This window comes from Bos taurus, chromosome 29, assembly GCF_002263795.3.
Source record: "Bos taurus isolate L1 Dominette 01449 registration number 42190680 breed Hereford chromosome 29, ARS-UCD2.0, whole genome shotgun sequence".
In the NCBI taxonomy this organism is placed as follows: domain Eukaryota; kingdom Metazoa; phylum Chordata; class Mammalia; order Artiodactyla; family Bovidae; genus Bos; species Bos taurus.
The window spans coordinates 32,727,092-32,743,017 of NC_037356.1; the positions used below are offsets into that span (position 1 = coordinate 32,727,092).

The 15,926-nt window shown below is 47.1% G+C and overlaps 1 non-coding gene across 1 annotated transcript; it reads left to right on the top strand.

The window, feature by feature from the left end:
- Window positions 1–6,847: 6,847 nt before the first annotated feature.
- TRNAG-UCC (transfer RNA glycine (anticodon UCC)) lies at window positions 6,848–6,920 on the top strand. Its single transcript has one exon. It is a non-coding gene; the product is annotated as a tRNA-Gly (tRNA).
- The last annotated feature ends 9,006 nt before the right edge of the window (window positions 6,921–15,926 follow it).

Genomic DNA, 15,926 nt, shown 5'->3' on the forward strand with positions numbered 1-15,926 from the left:
CCTAAGAATTGGGATGCATGCCTGCCCCTTGGTCCATAACAAAAAGGGAAGGTCAGGAAGAATCCATCATATTCAAGATTCTCACCTGTTAGATTTACTTTTGTCAATGGCTCTTTTTGTGGCAAACTCCTGTGGAGTGAAATGGGCCTTCTTGGCTTGGACTAAGATGGGACAGTCATGGCCAAGGATGGCCATCACCAGGGAAGTTTTGACTTGGACAAATTGGCAGCTGCAGGAAAACTGCATGTCAGGACTTGAGTTACTGAGGGAAAAAGAGGGAGTATGATTGTTTCTCAAGTGCTTTCCAAATAAATCTTTATTCCATCAACAGGTTTTTCTCTATAGCCCATTACACTCCACTTTTTCACTGCTTCCATCCAGGGACCTTGTTAGGGATTAAAAAGGTTCTTTTTGAGGTCTTTGTCTCTAGGCTCCAACATAATCAATATAGGAAAGCGTTTACCATCCTGGTCTCCACAATTTGGAAATGGGCAGAAGGAGGAAGAAAAGGGATGACTGGAAAGGAAATACGAAAAGTAATTTGGAACCAATCAGAAAAACCGGGAAGCTACTCTCATGCTTAACCTAAGTAAATGGACCACCATTCCCTTGGTTGTTCAAGTCAGACACTTGTGTGAGCATCACTGGTCCCTTCCCCCACCCCCTCTGCATCCATAGTGAGGGATCAAGCCATTGTGGCCTCTTGTCTGGGTTATTGGAATGGTCTTAAATGATCTCCTGATCTAACATATCATTGTCCTTCAATCTAACTTGCAAATCACGACCAGAATTTTTTGTTCAACTACACAACTCGATCATATTTCTTCCCTGGTCTAATGGCTCCCTACTGCTTTCAGAATAATTTCCAAACTCCTAAGTACGGCAATACTTTGGTTACCTGATACGAAGAGCCAACTCATTGGAAAAGACCCTGATTCTGGAAAACAGTAAAGGCAGGAGAGAAGGGGACGACAGAGTACAAGATGGTTGGATGGCGACACCGAGGACATGAGTTTGAGCAAACTCTGGGAGATGGTAAAGGACAGGGAAGCCTGGCTTGCTGCACTCCATGGGGTCACAAAGAGTTAGACATGACCTAGTGACTGAACAACAACGAAGTATGGCAATGTCTGGGACTCCAGGGTCCAAGCTCACCAATCATCTGGTCTAATCCCTTCTTATAATAGATGAAGACAATGAAGCTTTGGAAAATGTAGTGACTTGCCTTTGCCCAAGGATACCAAGATATTCCAGCAAAACTAATCCTAGAAGCACAAAAACCGAGTCAAATACTCCTTCCACGCCGTTCATGGCTTCCTGTCACCATCAGAGAGGAAGTGGGGGGAGGGACTGAAACCCTGCAAGGCTCTGAAAAAGCCCTTTCTCTCATCTGTGTCTGTCATCTCTTTGGCAAACTAGGGAGGACACCAGTGAGCTGTCACAGGGCATGTGAAGCCTTTGGAAAATACAAATCCCTCAGTTAGGAGAGTCTAAGCAATTATTTACTTGTCATCTTGGGAGGGTAAGGCAGGATTAATCTGAGCTCAAAGAATCAGGGTAAAAACAAAGGTGTCATTATTACTTTAATAATGATAATCATTTACTAATCTGCAGACTCTATACAGGTATTACTCCACCCTCGAGTAGTTTACCTGTTACAATTGGGGCTAAGCCAGTGGTGAAGGTGGAGAAGAGAAGGAGCCAGGTGATGGACACCATGAGGGTCAGAAGGTAGGAAAACAAACTGGAGAAAGAAAGGGTGCTGATGTGCTGCTGATGGAGGGAGAGTGCGGATGGTCCGGCAGGCAAGACATTTTACAGTCGTAAAAGTCATAAGCTGTTTCTCTTAGGGAATACTTTATAGTGGAACTCACATTTCTCATTTTTCTTTAAAAAGACTATAAAAAAACACATCGGGTCTTAGTTATGACTTGCAGGATCCTTCTTTGTGGCACATGGACTCTAGTTGTGGCATGCAGGGGGCTCACAGACTCAGTACCTGTGGCTCACAGGCTTTGTTGCCCTGTGGCGTATGGGATCTTAGTTTCCTGACCAAAGATTGAACCAGTGTCCCCTGCCTTGCAAGGCAGATTCTTAACTACTGGATTACTAGGGAAGTCCCTCTCATTTCTCTTGTTGTTGTTTAGTAGCTAAGTCCTGTCTGACTCTTTGTGACCCCATGGACTGTAGCCCACCAGGTTCCTCTGTCCAAGGGATCTGCCAGGCAAGAATACTAGACTGGGTTGCCATTTCCTTCTCCAGGGGATCTTCCCAACCCAGGGATCGAACCTACATCTCCAACATTGGCAGGCAGATTCTTCACCACAGAGCCACCTGGGAAGCCGCTCATTTTTTCTTATTAGGAACCAAAAACAAGAATGTTAAGTGAACTGCCTAAGATCCCACAACTTGTCAATGACAGAACTTGAACTAGAACTTGAGTCTTTTTATAGTTAGTTGTGTGGTCCAAGAAGAGCCTACATGGGTGCTGGACAATGTAGCACTTTGGGGAAGAGAAGGGCCAGAAGATAAGGTGTTAGGATGTAGGTCTAGGGGCTAGTTCACCACCTTCCCCCTCTCCCCCAGTGCATTTCAAAAAATATAAAAGGGCCCAAGTGTGAGGAATGGGCTTTCCTAATAGCTCAGTTGGTAAAGAATCCACCTGCAATGCAGGAGACCCTGCTTTGATTCCTGGGTAGGGAAGATCCACTGGAGAAGGAAGAGGCTACCCACTCCAGTATTCTTGGGCTTCCCTGGTGGTTCAGCTGGTAAAGAATCTGCCTGCAATGGGGGAGACCTGGGTTCAATTCCTGGCTGGGGAAGATCCCCTGGAGAAGAGAAAGGCTACCCACTCCAGTATTCTGGCCTGGAGAATTCCATGAACTGTATAGTCCATGGGGTCAAAAAGAGTCGGACACGACTGAGCGACCTTCACTTTCACAAGTGTGAGGAATAGCCAGAATCCTCACTTCTGGGGCTGTCCAAATCAAACTGGCATCTAAAAGTGGGAGAGAAATTGTCAGCTCTCAGTAAGAGAGTGTGTTGCTTCCTCTGGAGCTTTTCAATTTTTCCAGGAGTGAGAACTCATATAAAGGAGGAAGAAAATAAAAGACATCATGAAAAACTGCCTTCTAGCAATTGTCCTCTTTTCTTGAATCAAGCATCCTCAGGTCTACATATTCTCTCGGTAGTGTGCACTTCTTCTTGGCAGCACCTACCACTGAGGTGACTTTACCTGGAGTCGTGGGGCTACTTGAGTAACACCTGCTTCCCTTGCTGGACTGCAAGTGTGGTTGGGGCAGAAACGCCCTTGGCCTTTTCTTTGCTGCCTAGTATGGAGTTTGGCACTCTGCTGTAGTTAAGATGTGCCACCCAGGGTGCCACCCAGATCCACTTCAGCGAAGAACTTGCTGCCCACCTGTGGGGAACTCAGTCAGCACAGAGCCTCCTGCTGTCAGCATCTTTAGGGTCTGGTTCCGCTGCACAACAGCATCTCTGAAGGTCATACCTCCCAGGTGGGGGGCACTCTACAGTGGTGAGCGAGTGGAGCAGGGGGTAGTGAACTGAATGGTGACCCCCCAAAAGATACGTCTGGTCCTAACCCCCAGACACCTTGTAAATGACACCTTATTTGGAGAAAGGGTCTTTGCAGATGGATTTAAGTTAAGGTTCTCAAAATGAGGTCATTTGGGGTTTAGAGTAGAACCTAAATCCAGTGACAGATGTCCTTATAAGAAAAAGGCAGGGCTTCCCTGGTGGCCCGGTGAAAAAGAATCCGCCTGCCAGCGCAGGATACATGGGTTCGATCCCTGAGCCAGGAAGATCCCACATGCTGAGGAGCAGCTAAGTCCATGTGCCACAACTACTGAGCCTGTGCTTTAGAGCCCGTGCTCTGCAACAAGAGAAGTCACAGCAATGAGAAGCCCATACACCGCAACTAGAGACTGGCCTGCACTTGCTGCAATTAGAGAAAAGCCCTCGCAGCAAGAAGACCCAGCACAGCCAGAAAAAAAAAAAAAAAAACAGGCAGAGACTGGAAGGACACTGTTCAGGGATACCTGGAGTCACTAAAAGTTGGAAGAGGCAAAGAAGGTTACTCCCCATGAGCCTTAAGAGGGAGCACGCCGGCCTTGCTGACACCTCATGCTGGACTTCCAGCCTGCAGAACTGGAAGGAAAGATATTTCCGATGTTGCCATTGGTTATGCATCCCTAAGAAACCAACACACGGGCATAAAGGACTGCATCTGGGCCACCGATGACCGGTTCATGCTCTGGTCACTGCTGGGTCCCCGAGGTTCTGTCAGGCCTGAATCATGTGCAGCTTCTTTTTTTGCCCAATCTGCTTTCTTCCTTCCTCCTTTCACAGATTTTGATCCCTAATAAACAACTCACACTCCAAAGTTGGTCTCACTGACGGTTTCTGGAGCACTCAGCATGGCACACTATACTAAGATATTTGTTAAATGAGTAAATTAAGTAGAGAGTGTGTTCCTGCGAAGCAAGCAGAACGGAATGTTGTGCTCAGTCAAGCCCGACTCTTTGAGACACCATGCATTGTAGCCCACCAGGCTCCTCTGTCCATGGAATTCTCCAGGCAAGACTACTGGAATGGATTGCCATGTCCTCCTCTAGGGGATTTTCCCGACCCAGGGAATCAAACCCAGGTCTCCTGAATTGCAGGCAGATTCTTTACCAACTGAGTCACCTGGGAAGCCCTTATCTGGGAGGCGAGAACTATGTCTTATTCATGCTGACAACCTTAAAGTTTAGGACAGTTTAACACAGAATATGTGTTCAATTACAACGTCTTAAAGAAAGAATGCATGAACATATAGATAGTTTGAATTGAATTGATAGATTCAAATGAATTTTGGTAAAAATACTTTTGTATATTTCATGTGAGTCTCCACTGAAGAAGTAGGAAGGAGAGAAAAGAGGGAGGAGGGAGAGAAAGAAGAGAAGAGGGAAGGAGGGTGATCATGGCTCCCTGTGCCCTGAACTCAGCCAAGTATTGTCTTCAGGCTCCTGTGAGGGTAAGAACAGAGGACACAACCTCTGTGAAGGACAGCTTTCCCCCTTGAGGGCAACATTTTTGTTCCTGTAGCGCCAAGACTCTCCCTATCAACATGCAGAAATCATTTCACCATTATGCCCCTAGACACTCTGACATAAATCCTTATGGATAAACATTTTTAGTGTAAAGAGCAAAAATAAAACAGAAGGGACATGTTCCAACAAGGCGGTGGAATGCAGGTAAGGGAGAAAGAATTGCCACTATTTTCAACAGTCGGAAAGTCTCCGTGGAGGAAATGGGATTTCAGAATGACTTTCTATCTCAGCAGTTCTCAGAGAATTAGGGCCTCAGAGGTCATGGACCGCGGCACCTTCTTTTAGAGATGAAGACACTACAGCCCAGAGACAGCAGGGGTTCTGCTACCAGGTGCCCGGAGAAACGAGGCTAGAACCTCAGAGTGCTTCCCGCCAACTCTGAATGGGGCAGAAGGAAGGAAGGAAGAAGCACAGGAGGAAGTGGAGGAGAGAAGGGGTACTGGCAAAATGAACAAGGTTTTAGCACATGTAGGGCTTTCCATGTGGCTCAGTGGTAAAGAATCCACCTACCAATGCAGGAGACACAGGAGACCTGGGTTCGAGCTCTAGGTCAGGAAAATCCCCTGGAGAAGGAAATGGCAACCCACTCCAGTATTCTTGCCTGGAGAATTCCACGGACAGAGGAGCCTGGCAGGCTACAGTCCATAGGGTTCAAAGAGTCAGACACGACTTAAGTGACTTAGCACACATGCAAGGGAAGGTAATCACCCGATTCTGGCTTGGGGCTTCAGACAGACTATAGCATTCATTCCCTGTAACAAGGATGTGCTCTCTTCATTTCATCATCCAGGAAGTGAACTCAGAAACATTGGGTGAGTTTCCCAAGTAAAGTGTAAAGTTAGGATTCAAAGTCTAGTCTGACCCCTAAAACTGTGCTTTCCTAGAACAGCATGTTATAAGGGAGAAGGTGAGAATAAAGTGGAAATGAAGGATTGGCTGCGATAGATGGGTTACCTCGGGGAAGCCAAGGAAGGAGAACAGGAGTGGGGATCGAGGAACCCCCAGAAAAGAGTCTTAAAGCTCAGAGTGATAGGAAAAGGGCACTAGGAGCCGTCTTCTTATCTGCAAATGTCTAAGGAGAGAGGAGATACGGCGGTAGTGTCTGTGTCTGGAGTTGGAGCTAAAAGCTGGTGTTGAAGGTGGAACACTGGGTGGGCAGAGGGGCCGTGATTATCCCCGTGGGGGAGATGCTACTGCCCATCAGTACAGAGGGCATGACTCTGCAAGTGGCAAGAAACAAGTTTCTCGGACCTTTGGAAAACAATAGACAGGAAATGGAGAGGGTCAGAAATAGGAGCTTTCTTAGGAGTAAGGGAGGCCCAGGGGAAATAAGAAGCTATCCTACCAACCTTCACTGGGGGCCCTTGTTTTAATGTCCATCTTCCTCAGTAGACTGAATCTCTGGAAGAGAGTATCTGTTTCCCAGTCCTAGTGGAGTAGACACTCAAGAAACAAACCCTTGGGTGCCTTTCAGCTCCAACAGCCTACACTATTCTGCTATTCTGTTAGCACCATTTTCATTCTAGAAGGAAAAGTGCGCTAGTTGGCCATAATTTTGTCTCTAAAGATGCTCGAAGTAAATAAAAAGTCCTTTCTCTCACCCAGAGAGCTTGTGTCAGGGTAGATAAATAAACACAGATACAAAAATTTCACAAAAGTTACCTGCCCTAAACCCCTATTGTCTGTTTTTCTAGAGTTGTCTGCAACAATAACAATGTTTTTGTATTGTTGGGACTTCCCTGGTGGTCCAGTGGTTAAGACTCTGCACTTCCACTGCAGGGGGCACGGGTTTGATCCCTGGTCAGGGAACTTAAGATCCGGCATGCCTCTTGGTGTGGCCAAAATAAAAAGTATCGATAACTTTCACAGCCACATTTACTGAATGCTTGCTGTCTTTCAGGCGCAGGACTAAAGGCTGTAATCTGCCCAAGTTCACATATCTGGCCAGCAGTGGACTCAAGGAGAATGGGTGCCTTGGGAAGGGTGATGCGGCATTCAGTTGCCTGCTTCACATGGAGCAAGGCAGTCAGGGCTATCATGGACAAAGTACAGGTGAACAGGCTTCTCAGTGGAAGGCAGAGGTGCCAAGTCACAGATGGAGGAAGTCTGAAGAAATGGGAGCTTCCTCTGTGGGACTTGACTCCCCACTAGCTGAGCTGATGGCTTTCCTACTTTCTTGCCATGGGTTTTCCTGTAATGAGACTAATTACTGTATTAATCCTCTCTTTGCCAGCAGATGAAGATGCCAAGCCTGCCAGACGGGCTCCTGCAGCTTCCCCTGCTGCTCCAGGCCAGTCGCAGGTTAAAGCCCTGTTGGCAAGAGCTACCTATGGAGCTGGACTCCCAGTGTGGGGCCGCAGAGTGGGGGAGTCAGGTGTGATAGAAAGAATGGAGACTGAACGGAGCACCTTCCCCCATCTGCTGTTTCTATGCTTCCAACTCCTTCCAACTCCTCTTAATGACATCGAGGAAACATTTCCAAGCTGAGCTCAGAAAGCATGGGTTAAGCCCAAAGCCCTGTGCTGGGCAGTGGCTGTTCCAGCACAGAGAGAATCACACTGGCTTCTGTATGTCTGCCTCCCTCATTCCCCAGGAGGAGGTGGAACTTCAGTTGCTAAGACATGTCTGACTCTTTGTGACCCTATGGACTGTGGCCCACCATTTTCCTCTGAACACGGAATTCTCCAGGCAAGAATACTGGAGTGGGTTGCCATGCCCTCCTCCAGGGCGACTTCCTGACCCAGGGATCGAACGTGCATGTCCTGCATTGCAGGCAGATTCTTTACCTTCTGAGCCACCAGGGAAGACCCCTCACCTTTCTCAACTCCATCGCCAATCATACAGGACTCTCTGACATCTCAGCATCTCTGGGCAGCCCTTCCTTCTCTGAATTCTCTAACAATACACCTCTGGCACAGGGTCTAGCAGAGGTTACACTTCACACTTGAGAATCAATCTGTCTGTTCAATGTGTGCAGGACTGAGCGAGCACCTGATCAGAACTGTAGTGGGTGTTGGAGACAGGGCAGGAGGGAAGACCCAGCTCCTGCCCTAGCAGGAAGGCAGATTAACAAATGGCAAGTGGAGTGTTAAGACAGGGCAGGTAAGGACTTCTGGGGTGCAAAGAACAAAGGAACTTATTTGAACCAAAGGATTCAAGGGAAGCTAGCCATTTCTGAATTTTCTTTAAAAAAAAATTATTGGAGTATAGTTGCTTTATAGTGTTATTTTCTGCTAGACAGCAAAGTGAATTAGCTATATGTATACATATATCCCCTCTTTTTTGGATTTCCTTTCCCATCTAGGTCACTCCAGAGCGCTGAGTAGAGTTCCCTGTGGTACATGGTAGGTTCTCATTAGTTATCTATTTTATACACAGTACAGTATCAATCAATCTATATATGTCAGTCCCAATCTCCCAATTCATCCCACCCTCCTCCTTGGTATCCCTGTTGTTCTCTGTGTCTGTGTCTCTATTTCTGCTTTGCAAATATGTCCACCTGTTCCATTTTTCTATTTTCTGACTCTTTAGTCATTTGTGCCTGGAAATGTGTCTTCCCTGTTAACTGTATGTGCTTCAAGACGAAGAATCACACATGATTTAGCCCGAATGTCCTTTGTGATTGTTAGTCCATGCAAAATCATTTGAAAACACTGGTGGGTTGCAACATGGTTAATATGCTTATTAATAAGCATATTAAGATATTAACATGGTTAATATCCCTGGGTTGGGAAAATCTCCTGGAGGAGGAAATGGCAACCTACTCCAGCACTCTTGCCTGCGGAATGCCATGGACAGAAGAGCCTGGCGGGTAGAGTCCATGGGGTCTTAAAGAGTCAGAAATGAATAACTAAGTGCCTAATACTTTCATGTGTTGGATTTACAGATTACTTAGGGAATTACTGCCATCTTAACAGTATTAAGTCTTCCAATCTATGAATATAGGATGTCTTTCCATGCTTCATTTCTTTTTATTGATGAATAATATTCCATTGCATGGATATAGAACATGTTATTTATCCATTTGGATATCAGGGGTTTTTTTTCCCTACCTTTTTGCTATTATGAGTAACATTGCTGTGGGTATTCATGTACATGTTTTTGTGGGGATTATGTTTTCATTTCTTGCATTATATACACAGGGTGAAAATGCAGGGCCATATAGTAATCCTATATGTAACATGTTGAGCAACCACCAGATTGTTTTCCAAAGTGGCTGAATTATTTTACACTTATCATTTACATTCTCAACAATGTATAAATTCCAATTTCTCCACATCTTAACTAGCATTTGTTATCATCTAATTTAGGCATCCTGGTGGGTGTGAAGTGGAATCTCATTGTGGTTTTGATCTACATTTTCTTGTTGGCTAACGACATTGAACAGCTTTTCATGTATTTATGGGCTATTCTTTATCCTTGCTTCAAGGGTTTTAAAATTAATGAAGAGCTGCAGGCAACTCAGGTGGTTGACTGGTCATGACTGGCTTGAGCTATGGGCATTCAAACACAGTGAGCAGGGCCCACCACCCCTCTGGTCAGTTATGAAAGGTGTGGTATGATATGGTATGGTATGGTGTGTAGTGTGGCATGATGTGGTGTGGTATGGTGTGGTGTGTGTGATATGATATGATGTGGTGTGGTATGATATGGATAGTGTGTGGTATGGTGTGGTGTGCTATGGTGTGGTATGATATGGATAGTGTGGTGTGGTGTGGTATGCTATGGTGTGGTATGGTGTGGTATGATGGGTGTAGTGTGGTGTGGTGTGGCGTGATATGGCGTGGTATGGTGTGGTATGATGGGATGTAGTGTGGTGTGGTGTGGTATGCTATGGTGTGGTGTGATATAGATAGTGTGTGGTGTGGTGTGGTGTGGTATGCTATGGATAGTGTGGTGTGGTGTGATATGATATGGTGTGGTATGATATGGATAGTGTGGTGTGGTGTGGTATGATATGGATAGTGTGGTGTGGTGTGGTATGATATGGTGTGGTATGGTGTGGTATGATGGGTTGTCTGTGGTGTGGTATGATATGGTGTGGTATGGTGTGGTATGTTGTGGTGTAGTGTGGTATGATATGGATAGTGTGGTGCGGTATGGGTATGATATGGTGTGGTGTGGTGTGGTATGATATGGTGTGGTATGATGTGGTGTATTATGGTGTGGTATGTGTGATTTGATATTATGTGGTGTGATATGGTATGGTATGTATATGGGTGTGGATGATCATGTTATAGTGTGGTGTGTGTGGTATGAATAGTGGTTGTGGTATGGCATGGTGTTGGTATGATGGGGTGTAGTGTGGTGTGGTATGATATGGTGTGGTATGGCATGGTGTGGTATGATGGGGTGTAGTGTGGTGTGGTATGATATGGTGTGGTATGGCATGGTGTGGTATGATGGGGTGTAGTGTGGTGTGGTATGATATGGTGTGGTATGGTGTGGTGTGGTATGATGGGGTGTAGTGTGGTGTGGTATGGTGTGGTGTGGTATGATGGGGTGTAGTGTGGTGTGGTGTGGTATGGTGTGGTGTGGTATGATGGGGTGTAGTGTGGTGTGGTGTGGTATGATATGGTGTGGTAAGGTGTGGTGTGGTATGATGGAGTGTAGTGTGGCATGGTGCGGTGCGGTATGATGGGGTGTCTTGTGGTGTGGTGTGGTATGATGTGGTGTAGTGTGGTGTGGTATGATGTGGTGTGGTATGATATGGTGTGGTATGCTGTGGTATGATATGGATAGTGTGGTGTGGTGTGGTATGATATGGTGTGGTGTGGTATGGTATGATGGGGTGTGGTATGATATGGATAGTGTGGTGTGGTGTGGTGTGCTATGGTGTGGTATGATATGGATAGTGTGGTATAGTGTGGTATGATATGGTGTGGTATGGTGTGGTATGATGGGGTGTAGTGTGGTGTGGTGTGGTACGGTGTGGTGTAGTGTGGTATGGTATGTCCAGCACAGTTCCCTGCAGCCCAGGGCAGCTGGTCATCCCAGCACAGTAGGCAGAAATGTTCTAATTTAGGAAGTAGTTCATTCTGAGACCAGCTAATCACTGAACTGCTTCCAAAGGAATCTGCCTATTTCTTCCAATCTAAGACAGATAACACACAGAACCACACAGATCCTGGAAACCTGACAAAGACAAACAAGTGACAAAATGCGGCATCCCGGGAGATCCTGAGAGCAGTAGCAGCCCATCTGATACAGGCTTTGTCAGAAAAAGCGCGGGGGGGGGGGGGTGGGGTGGTCCCAGAGAAATGATACTGCCTCCTGAGCATTAGGGGAGCACAGCAGGGAGGCATCTGAATATGTGGGTGCTTGCTGGGCCCCCTGGGGCCTAATGACGAGGTCTGCTAATAAAGAGGTCCAGCTCCTTTCTCAGGGCCCCACGATGTGGCAACTCTGAGAAAGTTCCAGTCTTGAAGCCCCTCAATTATCATTGATCAGCACTGCATCCCAGTCAAAACCAGCTGTGGGAGGAGGTTCAGAATGAAAATCTAGCTGTGACCATCTCTGCCTTGGAACACTGTGAGGCTCAGAGGGAAGCTAGACTTGGGTTGCCACAATCAATCAGAAGCCCTGTGTGCTTGCTTGGCATGCTTCTCGATATGTATCATTATTAGGAAGTGGGGGTGGCTGAGTGGCTCAATGGTAAAGAATCCGCCTGCCAGTGCAGGAGACACTGGTTCCATCCCTGGGTCCAGAAGATCTCCTGGAGAAAGAAATGGCAACCCACTCCAGTGTTCTTGCCTGGAGAATCCCATGGACAGAGGAGCCTGGAGGGCTACAGTTCATGGGGTTGCAAAGAGTCAGACATGACTTAGTGACTAACCAAAAACAAGGTCATTTCCTGCTCTCAAGTAGGTCTCCAATAAGTGCTAAATGAAATAATGGCACAGTCATCTGATGCCACAGAGAACTCTGAGGCAGAAATCATTACCAGCAGGGATACCATAAGAGCCCAAAACTGATTTTTCCCCAAACCTAGAAATCATCACCAAAGCATACCTGAGCTCACAGGCAATGGGGAATTAATTAGCAGGGTGCCCTTGGCAAGCTTTTGGGGCTAATGGAAATGGATGATGGGAAGTGACATAAGTCAATAGGAATCAGAGACAGAGTAGAAGAGGTAAGACAGTTTCATACTTCCCAAGGTCTCAACAAACCTTTCTGATGCCATGGATGACAAACATGAGCCGTTCACATTCAGAACCAGCCACCTCCAACTGAGGTGTGCTCAGTTCTGACACAGGCCTCGCAAACTCCCATTTCTTTTTCCCTGAAGTTCTCTGTTACTTCCTCAACCATTAGAGCACAGCTGCGCACTCCTATCAACCCCAGTTACTCTGGCCTCTTGACCCTCTAAGTCCTAACTTGAGCTTCCTATATCACTGAGCCACATCCCCTTTCACACACTGGCGAGCAAGATGCCATTGTGTGTAGTGATAGACATGAGGGACCCAGGAGTGGCCACCATATGTACACAGCATCAAAAATGTACAAGCAAGTCAAGTGTCAGCATATTCTATTGACTAAGCAAACAGTATTTTTGCCTGGAGAATCCCAGGGATGGAGGAGCCTGTTGGGTGCCGCCCATGGGGTCGCACAGAGTTGGACACAACTGACGCGACTTAGCAGCAGCAGCAAGCAAACAGGAGGACCTGATAGTAACTGACAAAAGATCAGCAGGCTTCCAGAACTGAAGAGGCCCCATAATGTGTGTGTGTGTGTGTGTGTGTGTGTGTGTGTGTGTGTAGGAATGAGGGGGAAGATTCTTCCACAGCTGACTCAGCTTCCCAAATTTCACCTGCTCGTACATGGAGCACACAGGTTGGCCTCTGGGCACCATCTGTTCCAGGGCACTGGCGTGTAGAATGCCGTCCATCACCCAGTTGTCCTTGGTCTTCCGGTGGGCAGTCATCAGTGCATGTGCAGTGACACCCCCTGTTGCTTTCACTTGGCTCAGTCCCTTCCTCTTTCCCTCCCTCCACGCATCCCAAACTTAGCCTGAGACAGGGTTATAGCCCCAGCTCCTAGGAGCTTGCATCTCATGAGGAAACAAAAGCGGAGAGCAGGAGTCTTTTGCTTAGAGTCTCAGATCAGGACAGAACTGGAAGGAAATCCCAGTGGTGCCCTGCCCTCACTTTATTCCGGGGAAACTGAGGCCCAGGAGGGTGGTGCCACTGACCCAAATTCACACAGTGGACCTAAGACAAGAATTCAGGTCTTTGCTACTCCCTTAAGCCTTGGCTGCTTCTTCCAAGCTGTGGTTGCTTCAATAACAAGAAATTCGCATGAGCCCCCTCCTTGCCAGCCTCCAAGTCTTCTCGTTGATTCAGTACCTCTGTCCATGACTCCAGGGGCCAAAGACTTGAAAACCCCCTGTCATCATCCTCTACTGCCCCACCCTCCCCAGGCTGCATCTTCTCCCTTGCTCCCTGGGATCCCCTGCTTCCTATTATCATGATTGCTTGCCTTTTTGACCAAAACTGCCACAAGGCCTTAGATAAACCATCTGTAGAGTAAAATCCCAGCTAGAGTAAGAAATTATTGAACTAACCAAATGTTGCCATATAGACTTGAAACCCCCTTTCCCCCAGAGCAGCCTACCCAGCCCCTGCCCCTCATCCCTCTTCACATCTTTGTTTCCAGGGCCCCTGGCTGTTCTCTTGTTTCAACGAAATGACTGAAATGCCCTACAAGGGACAGCTCAAGATTTGAAATGACTACTATATTGATTCAGGCAAGTTCTTACCTTAGGAATTTTGAACGGATCTGGGCAAAAATGTGTGAACGTTCCAACACACCGACTTTAATCTCATTAGTGCAAATTCAACTGACAGGCACCGAAACAACCCTGGCGGTGGGTGGGGGAGCAGGGGCCTGAAACATGCAGACACTTACAAGGGGCAATTTCCTTTGCACCTGGAGATGAGAAATCACAGTTGTCAGCTGTTGCTTTGAAAGGCAGAAAGATGGGCGATCGGGTCTGAGCTGCACGCAGAGCTTGGACACCTTTTATTCCCTCCCAGGGAGGGGGCAAGAGCACAGAGCAGAGGAGGACCAAGAGGCAGCTCGAATAGCTCACACCTCTCATGAGGGAGAGCAGGGATTAAAGCCATCAAAACAGATCAAACTGTCTCTGCCCCTGGCTCCCCTACAGCCTCCACCGTGAGCATCATTCCATCTGCCAACCTCATCAGTGGAAATTGCTGAGAAGTTCTAAACCTTTCTCTGTCCTCCTAAGAGATTAATCGACATTGTACCTGCTCCTTATTTCCATATACCTCAATGACTCTCTAGCAGTAGCTTCAAGAATTTAGACCTGGAAACTTCCCTTCTGGCACAGAATTGCCAGATCTTTATTTTGTTGAGCCAAGATAAACAAAACATTTTGCTAAAACAAAATGAAATGAAAAACAAATCTCTCTCATCAGTATGATTTCTTTCTTTTTTCTTTTTTTAAGGGCACTTTTGAATAGAGAGGCAGCTGTAGAGAATGGACTTGCGGAAACAGCAGGGGAAGAGGGTGGGACAACCTGGGAAGTGGCATGGACATGTATACACCGCGACGTATAAAACAGCTCGTGGGAAGCTGCCTTATAGCACAGGGAGCTCAGCTCAGCCTCTGTGATGACCTAGAGGAAGGCGGGAGGGAGGCTCAAGAGGGATGGGATGTGGGTATACTTACAGCTGATTCACACTGTTACACAGCAGAAACCAGCACCACATTGTAAAGCAATGATCCTCTAATTAAAAATTAAAAAGGGGGCACTTTCATGCCAAATAAATAAATAAAGCTCTTTATGTAGCTGTTAATTTTCTCATTTGGACATGGTCTTCATTTGGCTTGAGGGGATAAAGACCCCACTGGGGGTCTCTGGATATGCCTTTGGATAACTGAAAACTATATTTCCAACTTCAGTCCCTCCTGCTGTCCCCGACCTGCTTCCCTCCCCTAAAATATACCCTTTAATTGGTCTCAAGAAACCAGACGCATGTGTCTTCCCACTCTCTGTGCCCTTGGAAATGCCCTCCCTGTCCTTGCTGGTGGCTCCTGCTCATCCTTGAGCTCCCCTCCTTCTGCAGGCAGAGGGCCACCTTTCCCGTACCTCTGCAATGCAATTAATCATACTGCAGCTTGTTTACACCAAGACATCTGCCTCTTCTGCAGCTCCCTGAGGGCAGAGGTAATCCCTCTGCCATCCTCAGAGTCATAAGCATCCTGAACAAAGTCCCCCCACCTCCCACCAGCAGGGATGCTCAGCCATTGGTTGAGCAGGGAATGGCCGGCCTAAGGGCCACTAGTTCACCAAACAGGCACCCAGAACAGCGCAGGTATTACTGAGGCTACACCAAAGTAGCAAACGAGGGCCGTGCCCTTAGGGAGTTTACTTTTAGGGAATTGAGCAAATCAAACAGACTTAAACGAGACAATATAAACCATTCAAAATCCGTGTGACTCAGACTGTGGGCAGAAGAGCTGAGGGAGTTTTAAGTGAAGGAGAAGTCATCGCAGGGTGGGGTTTGCCAGAGACAGTTTCATGGAAGAGTTGAGTTTTAATCTGGGCCTTGAAAGAAGTGCAGAAGTCAAGTTGGCAGACGACAGCAAGGAGCATCAAGGAAGGTAAAGAGTATGACTGGAGGCTGGAAGGAATCAGGCAGTGGCTGATCAGCTGGGTGCCAGGCTGTGGGCACATGATTAAGAATGAAGGGACCCCACAGGGGAGTCCAAGTCTGGTGGGAAACCTTGGACCAGCCAATAGGGGAACCTGAACGCCAAGCAGAGTAATTGGGTTTTACAGCTGGAAA